The sequence below is a fragment of the Oryza sativa genome, chromosome 9, assembly GCF_034140825.1.
Source record: "Oryza sativa Japonica Group chromosome 9, ASM3414082v1".
Classification (NCBI taxonomy): Eukaryota; Viridiplantae; Streptophyta; class Magnoliopsida; order Poales; family Poaceae; genus Oryza; species Oryza sativa.
The window spans coordinates 10,807,390-10,822,985 of NC_089043.1; positions in this window are offsets into that span (position 1 = coordinate 10,807,390).

The following is a 15,596-nucleotide window of genomic DNA, read 5'->3' on the forward strand; positions in this document are numbered from 1 at the left end:
ATGGAATTCATTGCCTATGGGAGATGAAGCTGCTCAGGCGGTGGAATTGATGGAACGCATGCTAAAGGTGAAGGAACAAGGTTTGCATGGAGAACAAATCACTCGGCACTTCATCAAAAGTCGATTAGCTCCAATCAAAGAGAGATCCCGCACGGCTTTTGAGTTTGACGGCAAACATGATCCAAATCATGAAGATCCAGACTCTCTTGACTTTAAGGTCATGAAGGAAAGAATGTACAAGATCTTCTCAAATGCTATTGTCGTCAGTTATTCACATCTGCTTCCAGTTGTGCCATACAATGCATTCAATCCTCCCCCACCGGTATGTACTCAAACACTTCAACCTTCCTCAAAATATGATCTTGTCTTTTTGTTAAATCAATTGACAGTGGAAGATATTATGTCTAGGAATTTGCTCTAATGAAGTCAGATCCCACAATCGCTCAGCGCCGATCACCTCGCCGTCAAACTGGTCAGGGGAGCGGGGGACCAAAGATCCGGTCCGAAGCCCAGCCTAACACCTCTAATCCAGCCAGCCAGTCAGATTCCCGTAAGAGGAAGTTAGTGCTGAGTGACGACGAAGGCGACAACGCTAATAGCCTGGAGATAGAGAAACAACCAGAAAGCTGCCGAAGCAGGCTATTCCAAAGAAGAAAACATCTAGTCATCCTACGCCAAAGATCAGGAAGTCTTCCAAGTACAAATCATATAACAATCTTCCTTGTATTGATACGCAGCCAGCATGGAAATAATACTGATAACAAAAACTTGTAGGAAACCATCTGATATAGATCCTTCTGGAAAGGACTCTGATCCGGCTAATATGGAAACAAGTTCTTCCAAAGAAACCGGGCCGACTGCTGAGGATCATCCGAGTGACAATCAGCTGGCAACCGATAATGTAGAATCCAGCAATCAACCCCCGACCGGAAACCAGTTTGCCGAAGCTGAAGCCAGAGTCAATCAGGAGCCCCCGACTGGAAACCAGTCGGACCTAGGGCCAAGCCAAGAGATTCCAGAAGTTGAAGCTCAGGCTGATAGCCCTCACGGACATGATGCCAGCAACGACCCGAGGCCTGGATCTCCTGCTAAGACACAAGAGCCGACTCGTCCTCGCCCGGGAATCATCACGGGTAAACACCTTGCCTGAAACCGTGTTAATCCAACCAACTTTAATTGATCTTCTGTCCTTTATCCATGGATACATTAGGACCAATGATTGGTGATGAAGAGGAAGTTCTCCGGATACGTGCAGCTGAAGACTCGCGCCCTCCCATTCTGGTCAAGTGGTGGGATGATGACTTGCAACCTCAAGGAATTGTAATAAACCGGCAAAAAGAAGACGAAGAGGTATGCCTACTGAAAAAGGCACTCGGCCAAGGGACTCGTATTGTAAACGTAAGTTCCTTGACGCCTGACCTCAGCCATCTTGTTTGCCATCTAGCTTGAGCGCTGATAAAACTGTTTTGCAGAGGATTCACCTTAGGAATGAGGCGAAGACCGTAACCCTAGAGAAACTAGTTCCTCATCTTGGAACCCTTGAAGCTGTCAGAGATCAATTGCACGAGGCAAAAGAGCTTGCCAACAAAACCGAGCACGATCTAAGAGATCGAATTGGCTAGCTCCAGGAGTCTAACTTCGAACTGAGTGGCTCGTCAAATGGTATACACAAAATCTGTCTGACTAACTTGTGCCATCATCTTTATAACCTCAATTAATCGGTCAATGTAGTGCAAACCACCAAGATATCTCAATTGGAGAAACGGATTCAAACTCTGGAAAGCGATAAAGCAGAGCTGGCGAGTCAGAGGGACTCAGCTTTAAAGGACGTTGAAGGTACCATCAATTGATACTCCAAAAGCCATTGCCTTCTGTATCCTGACTCGTTAATATGAATCTTTGATGCAGACCGCAAGATCAAGTTGCAAGCCCAATTCGACGTCCTGGTCGGCAAAATTAAAAGGCTTGAAGGGGCCCGGGATGAAGTTGCTAACGCCGCTACTCCACTCACTCAAGCAATGTTCTTTAATAACAACGGCCCGAGTACATTCGACGCTTCCGAGATCTTTGATAAGCTAAGAGTTGCTCTGGATACATATTTCAAGAACATCAAAGAAGCCGGAAGTATGGGAGCAAGTCTAGCGTTGGCGATGACCAAATCCCTTTACCCGAAAATCGACATTGATGCCGTTGATGGCTTTGCGGACGGGACGAGCGAAGAAGCTGCTCTCGATCTTATCAACGATGCGTAGAAAGCCGCTGACAAAATAGCAGTTGATGTAGTAGAGAGATTCCAGGACACCGATCTTCGACCGACTAGTCCTGATGGCTCTGATGATGAAAGGACTGATACTGATTGATGTTTGATGATGGAGGCACAATTTGTACAATATTGATAAATTTATGCTGTGCTTGGTGTTTCATACTTAGCTTCTGATTTCTTAAAAGCCTTTGTCAAGCCTTATTGAGCCTAAAACCCGCAAAAGCTATTAAAAAACTTTCAGTCCTCATGGACTAAGTCGAAAAATCAAGCAAGGCAATGATAAATAAGTAAGCAAATTGAATTGATAAAAATCACACTCCATTATTATTATAATAGCCCCCGACTGATAACTTCAAGGGGAAGCTTGATGTTGTCAGTCAAGACAGGGAGATACAGAAGCAAACTTAAGCATAAAAACGACGAAGATGTTCGATATTCCAAGAGTTGTCGATAGGTGTACCGTCCTCACGCTTGAGTCGATAAGAACCTGGCCGAGTGACTTCAGAGATTATAAATGGCCCTTCCCATAAAGGGGATAACTTGTGCCGATCTCGTGTAGTTTGAATTTTCCTCAAAACCAGGTCGCCGACTAAGAAAGCTCGCGATCGGACATTACGATTGTGATAACGACGCAACCCTTGCAAGTATCGGGCCAACTGAATTAAGGCTGCTTCGCGGGCCTCTTCCAGTCGGTGTAGGTCATCCACTCGGTCTTCCCTGTAGCGCTCTTCGCGAAAATTGCGAAAACGCAATGATTCAAATTCTACTTCACTAGGCAACATTGCTTCTGCTCCATAAACTAGGAAGAATGGCGACTGGCCCGTAGCCCGACTAGGGGTGGTGCGCAAGGACCAAAGTACAGATGGCAGTTGTTCCACCCATTTGCCGGCATAAGGATTCAGTCGGTCAAAAACTCGTGCCTTTATTCCTTGGAGTACCATGCCATTGGCTCGCTCGACTTGCCCATTGCTCATAGGATGCGCTACGGAGGCATAACAAATCTTAATGCCGAAGTCTTCACAAAAATCTTTAAATACTCCACCAGTGAATTGAGTACCATTATCAGTGATGATCCGATTAGGTACCCCAAACCGATGCACAATGTTGATGAAAAAATCTCTAGCTTTATCTGCCGTGATTGTGATGACCGGTTTAGCTTCAATCCACTTAGAGAATTTATCGATAGCCACAAAGAGATGTGTGTAACCGCCGACTGCCTTTCTGAACGGCCCGACCATGTCAAGGCCCCAAGCCGCAAACGGCTAGGACAGCAGGATGGTTTGCAACCCTTGGGCTGGCAGATGAGTTTGTCTGGCGAAAAATTGACAACCTTCACATGTCCGCACGATCTTGTTGGCATCGGACGCAGCAGTGGGCCAGAACAAACATTGCCGGTAAGCCTTGCCGACAATGGTGCGTGCAGCAACATGGTTGCCACAGATACTAGAATGTATGTCCTTCAGCAATTGTCTCCCTTCTTCTAAGGATACACAGCGTTGCAGAATTCCTGATGGACTTTTCCTGTACAGCTCGGTCTCATGAATAATATAAAGCCTACTGCGCCTGGAAATCGGCTTCGTCTTTATCTTGAGGGAGTTCTTGGGAGGTCAGAAATCGTATAAGAGGCTCTCTCCAGTCGGTTCCGCGGCTTCATCTGTTTCTCTTTTGGGTACGGTTGGCTCATAAAGATGTACGACGAGCACATCAGAAGGGGCTGCCTCGCGTTTGGATCCAAAATTCGCTAGTCTGTCAGCTGCTTCATTATTGTGCCGGAGAACGTGAGTGAGTTCGAGTCCATCGAACTTATCCTCCAACTTTCGTACCTCTTGTCGATAAGCGATCATATTGTCGTCGAGGCAGGACCACTCTTTCATAACTTTGTTAACAACTAACTGTGAATCTCCGCGAACTATCAGACGCCTGATTCCCAAAGAGATTGCGATCCGTAGTCCGTGAAGGAGCACCTCGTATTCTGCCACGTTTTGAGATGCGGAAAAATGTATCCATAGCACATAGCTTAGTCTTTCTCCAGTTGGGGAAATTAAAACAACTCCGGCCCCAGTGCTTGAAAGTCTCTTTGACCCGTCAAAGTGCATAGTCCAATACTCCATCTTTTCCTCGGGCGTGTCCTCTTGGCACTCGGTCCACTCGGCGACAAAGTCGGCTAAAGCTTGGGATTTGACCGAAGTTCGCGGCTTGAACGGTATATCCAAGGACATCAGTCCTAAGGCCCATTTTGCGATTCGCCCGTTTGCTTCGCGATTATGGAGGATATCGCCGAGTGGAAACGATGTAACCACCGTGACCGAGTGGCCTTGGAAGTAGTGGGATAATTTCCTGACGGTGATTAGAACACCGTACAACAGCTTCTGAACTTGAGGATATCTCGTCTTGGAGTCGGCCAAAACCTCGCTAACGAAGTAGATCGGTCGCTGGACCTTCTGAACATGGCCTTCTTCTTCACGCTCGACAACCAGGACCGTGCTCACAACCTGAGAGGTGGCTGATACGTATAGTAATAGCGGTTCTTGTGGGTGTGGTGAGGCCAAAACTAGTGGAGTAGTAAGAAGTTTCTTGAAATCTTCAAAGGCTTTCTGTGCTTCAGGTCCCCACTGGAAATTGTCTGTTTTCTTTAACAGTTTGAAGAAGGGCATCCCCCGCTCGCCGAGTCGTGAGACAAACCGGCTGAGCGCCGCCATGCATCCAGTCAGCTTTTGAACGTCTTTCTGGGAACTCGGCGGCTTCATGTTGAGGATGGCGTTGACTTTCTCCGGGTTGACCTGTATGCCTCTGTGAGACACCATAAATCCAAGCAACTTCCCTGACGGTACTCCGAAGGTGCATTTTTCAGGGTTTAGTTTCATCCTGAAAGCGCGGATGCTCGCAATGGTTTTTTCCAGATCCGTAATCAAATCATCCTTCTGCTTGGTCTTGATGACTACATCATCCACATAGGCTTCAACATTGCGACCAATTTGAGTTGAGAAACATCTCTGGATCATGCATTGATAAGTTGCTCCATCGTTCTTTAGTCCGAAAGGCATGGTAATGTAGCAGTAGGCCCCGAAGGGCGTAATGAACGAAGTCTTCAAGCAGTCGGATTCCTTCAATCGGATTTGATGATACCCCGAGTAGCAATCCAAGAAACTGAGCAGCTCGCAGCCGGCGGTCGAGTCGACTACCTGGTCAATGCGAGGCAACCCGAAAGGATCTTTGGGGCAAGACTTGTTGAGGTCGTTGTAATCGACACACATGCGCCATTGCCCGGTCTTCTTTCGAACTAGGACTGGGTTAGCCAGCCAGTCGGGATGAAGGACTTCTTTGATGAAGCCTGCTGCTAACAGCTTGGTCAATTCCTCCTTGATCGCGTCCTTCCTGTTTTGTGCAAAGCGGCGGAGTCGTTGTTTGATAGGTTTAGCGTCTTCCTTAACATGCAAAGAGTGCTCAATCACCTCTCTAGGAATACCAGGCATATCGGATGGTTTCCACGCGAAGATATTTTTATTATTTTGAAGAAAGGTGACGAGCGCGCTTTCCTATTTACAATCTAACTCGGCGCCTACTACAGCAGTTTTAGTAGGATCAGAAGGATCTAGGGGGATTTTCTTGGTCTTGGCTTCGCTTCCTCCACTCTTTGAGACCTTGGTAGTAGGCACCTCTCCTTCCCTTGACGTGGTTGTAGCCAGTCGGATGTCTTCTCGAGCTATCGCGATCTCGCGGGTTTTGGCCATCTCGCAACTTTCCTTATCACATGTGACGGCTTGTTTGATGTCGCTCCGTACGGATATGACTCCTCGAGGACCAGGTATCTTCATCATCATGTAGGTGTAGTGCGGGATGGCCATAAACTTGGCTAACGCCGGGTGTACGAGTATGGCGTGATACGCTGTCTCGAAATCAGCAACATCGAAGCAGACGTTCTCTGTGCGGAAATTCTCCCGAGTACCAAAGGTGACTGGAAGAGTGATCTGGCCGAGTGGCATAGCGGATAACCCTGGGATGACTCCGTGGAAGGGCGCGTTACTCGGCTTTAACTCGGTGCGAGGGATCTGCATGTCATCCAGTGTCTTGGCGAAGAGGATATTCAGTGCACTGCCACCATCGATGAGGGATCTGCGAAGCTTGACGTTGCGAACCACTGGGTCTAGTACCGGGGGGTACCGCCCCGGGTGGACCACTCGGTCAGGATGATCCGAGCGGTCGAACTTGATTGTTTTCTCCGACCACCGAAGATACTAGGGCGTATCGGGCTGGACAGCGTTGATCTCCCGTTCTGTCAGCTTTTGCTTTCTTTTAGACTCGTAAGCTAGAGGGCCGCCAAAGATGTGGTTGAGCTCCTTGCGGTGATCCTAAAAACCTGTCGGGGCATCATCATCATCATCATCCTTCTTTTTCGACGTGCTTTGTCCTCCGTCAGAGGTCTTCTGTGCATTCTTGGCATATTGCTCTGCAAACTACTTGTAGACGAAGCAATCCTTAGCTGTGTGGTTGGAGTTGGGATGATGCGGACATTGGGAGTTCATGATCTTGTCAAAAGTGTTGACGCGCGAACGTTGTCGGGAGGAGTGTGTAGTAGTCGCAACAAGTTCCTCGGGCTTACGCTTGCGGTCCTTGTGATTGTTACTTCCACCCTCTCCCGTAGTCGGCGCATCTTTCTTTGGCTTCCAAGTAGGACCCAACTGCTTGGATGCGGCAATGGCGTTTTCGTCTTTGGCATACTCATTGGCTTTTTCAAACATCTGTTTGACTGTCTTGGGAGGTTTGCGCCCGAACTTGCCGACTAGTTCTTCGTGATGAATTCCTTTGGTGAAAGCGGCGATGATGACGTCGTCGGTAATGTTGGAGATCTTGTTGCGTTGTTCGGAGAAGCGTCGGATGTAATCTCGAAGGGATTCTCCAGACTTCTGAATGACGTTGTAGAGATCAAACTGTGTGCCGGGGCGTTCAAAGGTGCCTTGGAAGTTGGCGATGAAGTGGTCACGAAGTTCCGTCCATGATCCAATCGTGCCACGGGGTAATCCATGGCGCCAGGACCGGGCAGAATCCGCTAAGGCCACAGGTAAGTAGTTTGCCATGGCCTTGCTGTCTCCTCCTGCTGCGCGGATTGCGAGACCGTAGACGGTAAGCCAGGACTCCGGATTGGTGGTGCCGTCATACGTCTCGATTCCAGTTGGCTTGAGGCCGGCTGGCCAATCCACTCGACGCAGGTCGTTAGTAAAGATACTCCATCCATGTCGTCGTCGTAGCGATCTGGTGAATGGCATTGACCTCGTGCTGCACGGCGCTGGTTGATCGTATCGCGAAGATCGACAGGACGCCGGCGAAGTGGGGAGCGAGGACGTTCAACTCGGCGCTCCTTGTGTCGCTCGGGAGGCGAGTGAACAGATCGCTCGTCGTGGCCCCTGCTCCTGCGATTGGATCCTGCGCCGGCGATGCTGAGGCTTGGCTGGTGATAATGTAACATACTGAAAATTAGCTATTTTCTAATCTTGCATCATGCCGGGTTTTATGTTCTTAATTACCTCTTTAAACTTAGGAAAATATAATTACCGAGACCTCCTAAAGCTAACCTGCATAAAATCCCTCTTTGATATTCAAAAGCCTTTGTGATTTTCATTTAAAATTTATCTCGAAATATTCCTTAATTTGGTTTTAATCTAAAACCTTCTTTCGCCTAAAATTTCCTTTATTTAAATTTAGTTTGAAAAACCCTTTTTACTATTATGAATTATGGTCCAAGAAACCATCCTATATTGTGCTAGAACCTAAACCAAAGCAATTCCGATTTTATTGGAATTAATTGTTAGCCCATCCTTTGATCTTAAACCCATCCTTTGATTCTCAATCCAAATATCCAAATAGGACTCCTTTTGATCTAGCCACCAATTTAATCTCTGTGGCTTGATTTCCTCTTTGGCACAAGAATAATATTGTTACAAATATTGTGAATAATTGATCTTGTGCTAAGTGAATAGACTTTATCCCTCCGTCCCAAATCCAAAACCTTATTTAGCCCATATCTAATTCTCTAAATTTCATACCACATATTTTGGGCTAAAAATTTATTTACTCTACTCCCTCCATATTCCCTCCACATACTCAAAAATATTCAAATCTAGAGCCAAATTATTTATGGTGTTGAATATTTTGAATTTCTATTTGAGTGCATTAAATAAACTCCCTCTCCAAAATATTGCACTCAAACCAACTAGAGAAATATTTCTTTTGGAAATTATATTCAAATATAATTTCCTTCTAAACTCTCTCTCAGTCAATTTTCCTTCAAATTCAAATTATTCAAATCCTTTTTCAAAATCTAGCCATCCAAATTCCTGTAAATCTATTATTTGAATCTCTAGGAAAATTAGACTTCTTCCTTTTTAACTTTGAGCCGAATTCTTCTTCTCTCTCGCGCGGCCCAAGTCGGCCCATAGCTGAGCCGCCCCTCCTCCTCCCGCAAGCGCGCATGCCGTGCACGCGCACGCCGCCGCCAACGCCCTCCGTCGTCACGAAGTAATCGGCGCCGTCTTTTCTTCCTTCACGCCAGCATCGCCGTGGTCAAGCCGTCGACCGTCTCCAGAACCGCCTCTCTCCACCGCCTCTCCTCGCCTATAAATAGCCAGAGAAACCCTCCTCCTTTTCCATCCATCCGAGCTATCTCTCTCTTTCTTCTCTCTCCTCCATGACCGGCCACCACCATTGCCACCGGCCGATCTCCTCTTCCACAGCCCTACATCCCAAAACCTTGCGCCATTAGCTCGGCCTCGATGTGGTGAATCCATTTTGCCCCTTTCCCCCTTCTCTCCCCCTTTGAATCAAGCCATCACCACCACCATCCATGTCGGCCGGAGGTAAGCACTTGCCGCCGCCGTTCCGGCCTCTTCCCTCACTCCCTTTGCCAGCCGACTGCCTCCTTGGGTGAGCATCGCTCGGGAACATGTTTCCCCGCCAACGTCTCCGTCCCCCGCCATCTAGAGCACCGGCGCCCCTCGTCTCCCTCTCCTCTGTGTTCGGCTGGAAGAAGAAGCAGAAGGAGAGAGGATACGGGAGGAAGAAGAAGGAGAAAAAGAAAAAGAAAAGATACTGACAGGTGGGCCCCTGCACAGTACTATTTCGCATTTTCTTTATTTAACTCAAAACCCAAACTTTAGAAACCCATATCTCCTAAACCGTAGGTCCGATTCCAGTGAAACTTGGACCTAAATTTATCTAAATTCAAACCCTACCTTTTGATACCAAATTTGCTATTTTAAGATTTTATTTGAATTTCTTTAATTTATTCAAATATCATTTGAATAAATATTTGATTTAAACTTATAATTGAAACTTATATTCACCTTTCAAATATTTACTTTTATTTTCAAAATACCGTTTAGCCACTAAACAACCATTGGTTGGAACTTTACACCTTCCATGGGGACGTTCGCACGGTTTTCTGACCCCGACGTCGAACCATTGGTTGTAAAGTCCGACAAAACCCAAACCTAAGGTCGAAGTGTTGCTTCTGACACCTTACGCCTCAATGCGTATAACGAGCAGAGCTTCACTATTTCCCTCGACCTCCATAGCACGCCGCACAGTTAGCTTTTAAGCTCTGTGTGATCCTAGCCGCTCCGCCGCCACTCACGGTTGTCCGAGTAACACTTCCACCCCGCTAAACCTACACAAACTTCCTATCCTTCTAGCCGTTATATTGTCTGTTGACATCGGCTAGACACCAAACCTAGTCGTCATACTACCCAATTCTAATGACGACTAGCAAACACGCAAATCCCAGCCGATAGTCATCCTACCTCGATATTGGCTTAATCAAATGAAACCCAAGCCAGCCTGCCATCCAAACTCCATATCAGCCATTTACCCTCCAACTACCCATAGTTTAAACATGAAATGCGAGCCGATATGCTATGCTATTTCAGCATCGACTCGAGAACAACTAAACCCTAGCCACTATTCCACCAAAGCCTAATCTTGATCCCCTCTCCAACCTAATCTCCAACCCATTAGAGCCTACGCATAAAATACTATCTCAATAACCCATTAAGGAGATAGTTATACCCCAAACCCAGCCTTTCTCGCTTTTCATCGTTTTCTTGCTATTTTATGGCTTTTATTGAATTTGGTTCTTCCTCTTCTTAAATAGAGTCTATTTTATTCTGGATGGCAACCTGTGGTATTTCGAGCATCGGATAATCAGGTTGCCTATCTCGGATTTATTTGCGTTGGAGCAAGGCAAGTTATTATTCCTCTCCTTTGAGCATAATTATCCTATACTCTATAGCTTTATTCTATGCATTAGTAATTCATGATTTTGAATGCATAACCTGAACATATAGCAAACCAGATATATGCTAGATTTTGCTTAGCCATGCTTAGTTAGAATATGCATAAAATTTAATGAACTTAGATTGGGACAATACGTAAGATTTGGTTGATTTCCGGGTGGCTAGTACTGTCTCGATCGATAAAATTGCCACCAAATACTTATGTCAAACGAACGAGTACGACCGCAGCTTTTAGAATGGGGACAGACCTAATTATTAGGTTAATTAACAATGTGGTACCTCTGTACAGTGGTTCTTATATAAGTCCTCGCGAAGGAGGCAAACTTATGCCGCGAAGGGCAAATGTGATATTTACTGAGGCGCAGGTAAATATGTTGATTATATTGCGATCGCTGTGTGTGTATATTGTGAAAACCTGGTTGAGATGACATGGGGTCTCTCATCCAGTTCTCTCTAAAAACCCCGGGAACGCCAGAACTCCTCTCGCTGCTGATAACGTTATGTTCAGAGCGCATGGGGACTAGAGTTCATGGAACAGGTGCCACTATTGTTAGTAACCTAATACTGGGCATGACTAAGCTAATGAATATTGGCAAGTCGTGGACTACGGGTAAAGCGTATATCTACTGCAGTAGAGTATTCATGAAACTATTCGAATAGCCGTGCTCACGGAATTAAGTATCGGGACTCATATGGTATTTGGTTCGAAACTTAACTCAAGATTTTACTAAATATTGTTGCATAAAGACATCCCAGGCTTTCTTCCTCTTTATTCTCAGCTTTCTGCCAGTAAACCTAGATCTACTTAAATACTACTTCATGCATTCATTATTTGATATAATAGCTTGCTGAGTACATTGTACTCACCCTTGCTTCAACCTCCTTTCTCAGAGTCCATTTGATGTTCTTGCCGAAGTCAGGAGTTCAATCGCATAAGTTAGTTCCCTTTTAACTTAATCTTCAAGTCTAGGTAATTTAAATGGTTTAAGTCTATAGTAAAACAGCAGAGTTAGGTCATTTTAAAGCTTCTGCTGTAATAGTTAGCCACAATCTCGTAAATACCATATTACTTTATGTAATAATATCTCCTTCAAAGCTATGTCTAAACGTATGCAAAGACGATCCAGATTGTTGAAGCTGTATCAACCTACTGATCCAGGGCTTGATATAGTTAAACATGTCGGTTTCCGAATCATTAGTTTTGGGACCCGACAGATAATCATGAGATCGGAGATGGGGAGCCCGGCTGCCAGTCGGCGTGCGGACGCTTTCGGAGTTAACCGGGACCGAAGAGGCGATCATGGTCTTAGTCTGGTTCAAGATGTTGACGACGTGATCGGCTTGATTGAGTGCGTCTTCCTTGAGGAGGGTGTCGAGAAGGGTGATCGCAGCGACAGCGTTCTGTTAAGGGGTGCGGAAGACCGCTGTCCCCTCAACGTCTTGCTGCCCGATGAGATCTCGCGCTCGTCGCCCTGCGTCCAAGGCTCGTTGTCGTCGGTCCTCGGCCTCCTTTGCTGCCCGCTCGCGTTCTTGTTGCTCTCGCCGCAGCCATTCTTGCTCTTGCGCTTGGCGCTCCTCCTCCAGTCGGCGTCGCTCGGCCTCCCGCTGTATGCGTCTTGCTTCTGCTTCTTGGGCTTGGCGTTGTTCCTCCGTCTCGTTGTCGGCCATGAAGACGCCGAAGTAGAGAGGGGTGTAATTGTCTTCCAAGCTTTCGTCGAAGTTGTCGAGGTCGCGGTTGTCGTAGCGGTAGCCGAATTCGTCGTACTCCACGATCTTTGTTGGTCGCGAGTCGACGCCGGGAGAGCTGAAGTAGCCTTCCAATTGATCCGTCGAAGCCGTGCCGAGTGGCTGGAGTATGACACTGACTTCCCTGGAGCTAGGCAGGATCGGTGTTGAAGCCGACTTCCGCCTAGGCCTACGGGGAGAAGACGCCCTTGTAGTGAAGACGGCAGCCAAATCGTCGGGGAGTTTCATCAGGGTTGGCGGGTAGGCCCCATCATCTTTGTCGGTGACATGGGACCGGGAGTATAATGACTAGAGGCTTGAGGCAGACACAATCGCCCACGTGGCCTGGCACCGTCAGGGGGCGTTGGGCCCGAGGGTGATGTGTTCACCCTCCTCTTTACCGGGAGTATCATGACTTAGAGACTTGAGGCAGACACGATCACCCACGTGGCCTAACTCCCTCGGGGGGGGGGGTCGGGCCCGAGGGTGATACGGCCGCCCTTCTCTTTGTCTCCCCGAGGGGTCGGACCGCTCCCGTCTCGGCCCCGAGGGCCGAGGCGCCCCGACCCCTTGTGGGTTTTGCGCCGCGTATATGGGGTAGGTGAGCATGGTGGGGCTCACCTAACCGCATTTATTGCAGTTTTGACGAGCGCGTCACGCCGCATGTAACGCAGTGCAGCGCGCTCGTTTATCCGGTCTGTGACCAGTCACAGACCGGTCAGATCATGGGTTAGGTGGCGACAGGCGGTCTGACGCACGCCTCGCCCCATCCCGTCAGGACGAGAGCCTCCAAGCACTCGTCCCTAGCCGGAGCCGGCGTGTTAGCTCCTGGAGATGGCACGTTGGTTCCGGTCAGATATATGCCAGGCTTCATCCTAACCATTACAGGCAAGATATTGTATGAAGAAGGGCGAACATGCAGATTGTTAAACTGACACGTGGTGGACAAGAATGACCGATTTGTGACCGGTCTGACAATGGTCATGTCATCAGCAGACAGCCATTTTCCCACGTCGCGCCTGCCTCCGGCGGAAGTGGAGGTAGGTATGGGCCGTCCCGTCAGAAGGTCATTCGGACGACAGCGATGCAAATCTCCGTCCGTTAATGAAGAGAAGTCAAATTGGAGGGAAGAGAGGATGAGTCCCCAGGCAAAAGAAAGAGAGGGAGAGATGGTGCATGTGGTATCCCCTTGAGATATAAAAGGAGGACCTTGCCCACTTAGAGAGGGGGATGAAAGAGGGAGAAAAACGATCCTAGAACGATCGGGGGCTGGCATTTTGTAGCTTCTTCATACACTGATCCACCAAAAACACAGGAGTAGGGTATTACGCTACTCAGCGGCCCGAACCTGTATACATCGCCCGTGTCTCGTGTATTTCCGCTCCCGCGAACCTTCCACACTCAGACAAGGAGCTTAGAGTCTCACCCAGGGCCCCCGGCCGAACCGGCAAAGGGGGGCCTGCGCGGTCTCCCGGTGAGGAGCCCCACGCTCCGTCATCTGGCGCGCCAGGTAGGGGGCTCTGCGAGTGATCTTCTGAGCTCTCGCACTCTTTCGTGTGCGCCAAGCTTTTCCTGTTCAGCCCAATGGCCGAACAAGCAAAGGCGCACAACCTCTCTCCGAGCATTAGCGGTGATGACGGGGAGCCAAACCCACGCCGTCGAGCTCGCACTCCACCGCCCCCTCCACGCCAAAGTCCTAGGCGGGAGGAGGCGCTCGAGAGGGTCGAAGGATCCGCGACTTCGACATCCACGGGTGATGGGGAAGGGCGGCGAGATGGGGAGCGTCGCCTCCTCGTCTACGGTGACGGCAGCACGCCCCAGGGCGCGCTCCAAGCTGCGGGCGCGCTCCTACGTCACCCTCCCATTGTCCCTGACGCGGAGTCTCCAGCCCAACGTTGGCTGGACGACGTGGCCAACTTGGTCATGATGGCACGGCAGCGCCTAGGTGCTGGTGGGCGGTCCTCCACCACCAAGACCTCTGGCGCTGCTACCACCGGCTCCGTGTCGTCAAGGCGGAGGGCGCGGCGAGCGGCGGCTGTTGCTCGCCATTCGGCCGCCACTCCTTCATCAGCGCCTCCGACCCAGGAAGATCAGCGTGGGGGGCCAGATGCCCGCATCGATATCGAGCGCCGGCGTAATGGTCGGCGAGCTCCCCACGCAACGGAGGGCGCCTCCTCGTCCGGAGTGTCACCTCAACACGGACGCAGGGATCAGCCCTCCATGCCCCCGGTTGGTGGTGTCGGCTGTAGAGCCTTTGTGGCGAGCCTTCGGAACGTCCGTTGGCCCCCAAGGTTCCGGCCCACCATCGCCGAAAAATATGACGGGAGCGTCAACCCCGCCGAGTTTCTCCAGGTCTACACGACCGGGATCGAGGCCGCCGGGGGTGACGACAGGGTCATGGCGAATTTCTTTCCCATGGCCCTGAAGGGACAGGCACGGGGTTGGCTAATGAACTTGCCACCCGCGTCGGTCCACTCCTGGGAGGATTTGTGCCAACAGTTCACCATGAACTTTCAAGGCACATATCCGCGCCCAGGTGAAGAAGCGGACTTACATGCAGTCCAGCGAAGGGATGATGAGTCACTTCGCTCATACATTCAGCGGTTCTGTCAAGTCCGCAACACCATACCATGCATCCCTGCACACGCGGTGATCTACGCGTTCAGGGGGGGTGTGCGGCACAACCGCATGCTCGAAAAGATCGCCTCCAAAGAGCCCCAGACTACCGCGGAGCTTTTTCAGCTCGCGGACCGAGTGGCTCGTAAGGAGGAGGCATGGACCTGGAACCTCTTCGGTTCCGGTGTGGCAGCTTCGACCGCCCCCGGATCCGCTGCTCAGACAGGGCGGCGTGACAGGAGGAGGAAGAAGAGGTCAGCCCATACCGACGACGAGGGTCATGTCCTCGCCGTCGAGGGCGCTTCGCGGGCCACCCGAAAGGGGAGGCCTGCGGGCGACAAAAAGAACGAGGCCGGCGCTCCCAGTAGGGAGCGCCCAACCGGCAAGTGGTGCACCGTCCACAACACTTCCCTTCACGACCTCGCGGACTGCCGTGCAGTCAAAAGTTTGGCTGAGCGGACGAGGAAGTGGGAGGAGGAGAGGAGGCAGGAGCGCCGAGAGGGCAAGTCCCCGGCGGTTCCTTCCGGCAATCGGCGAAGTGAGGCCAAGCAGAAGGCCCCCGCCGAGGACATCGATGACGGCGATGATGACCTAGGTTTCCAAGAGCCTGGGGCCACCATTGCCACTGTCGATGGGGGAGCGTGTGCTCACGTTTCTCGCCGGAGCCTCAAGGCCATGAAGCGAGAGCTTCTGGCCGCGGCCCCTAC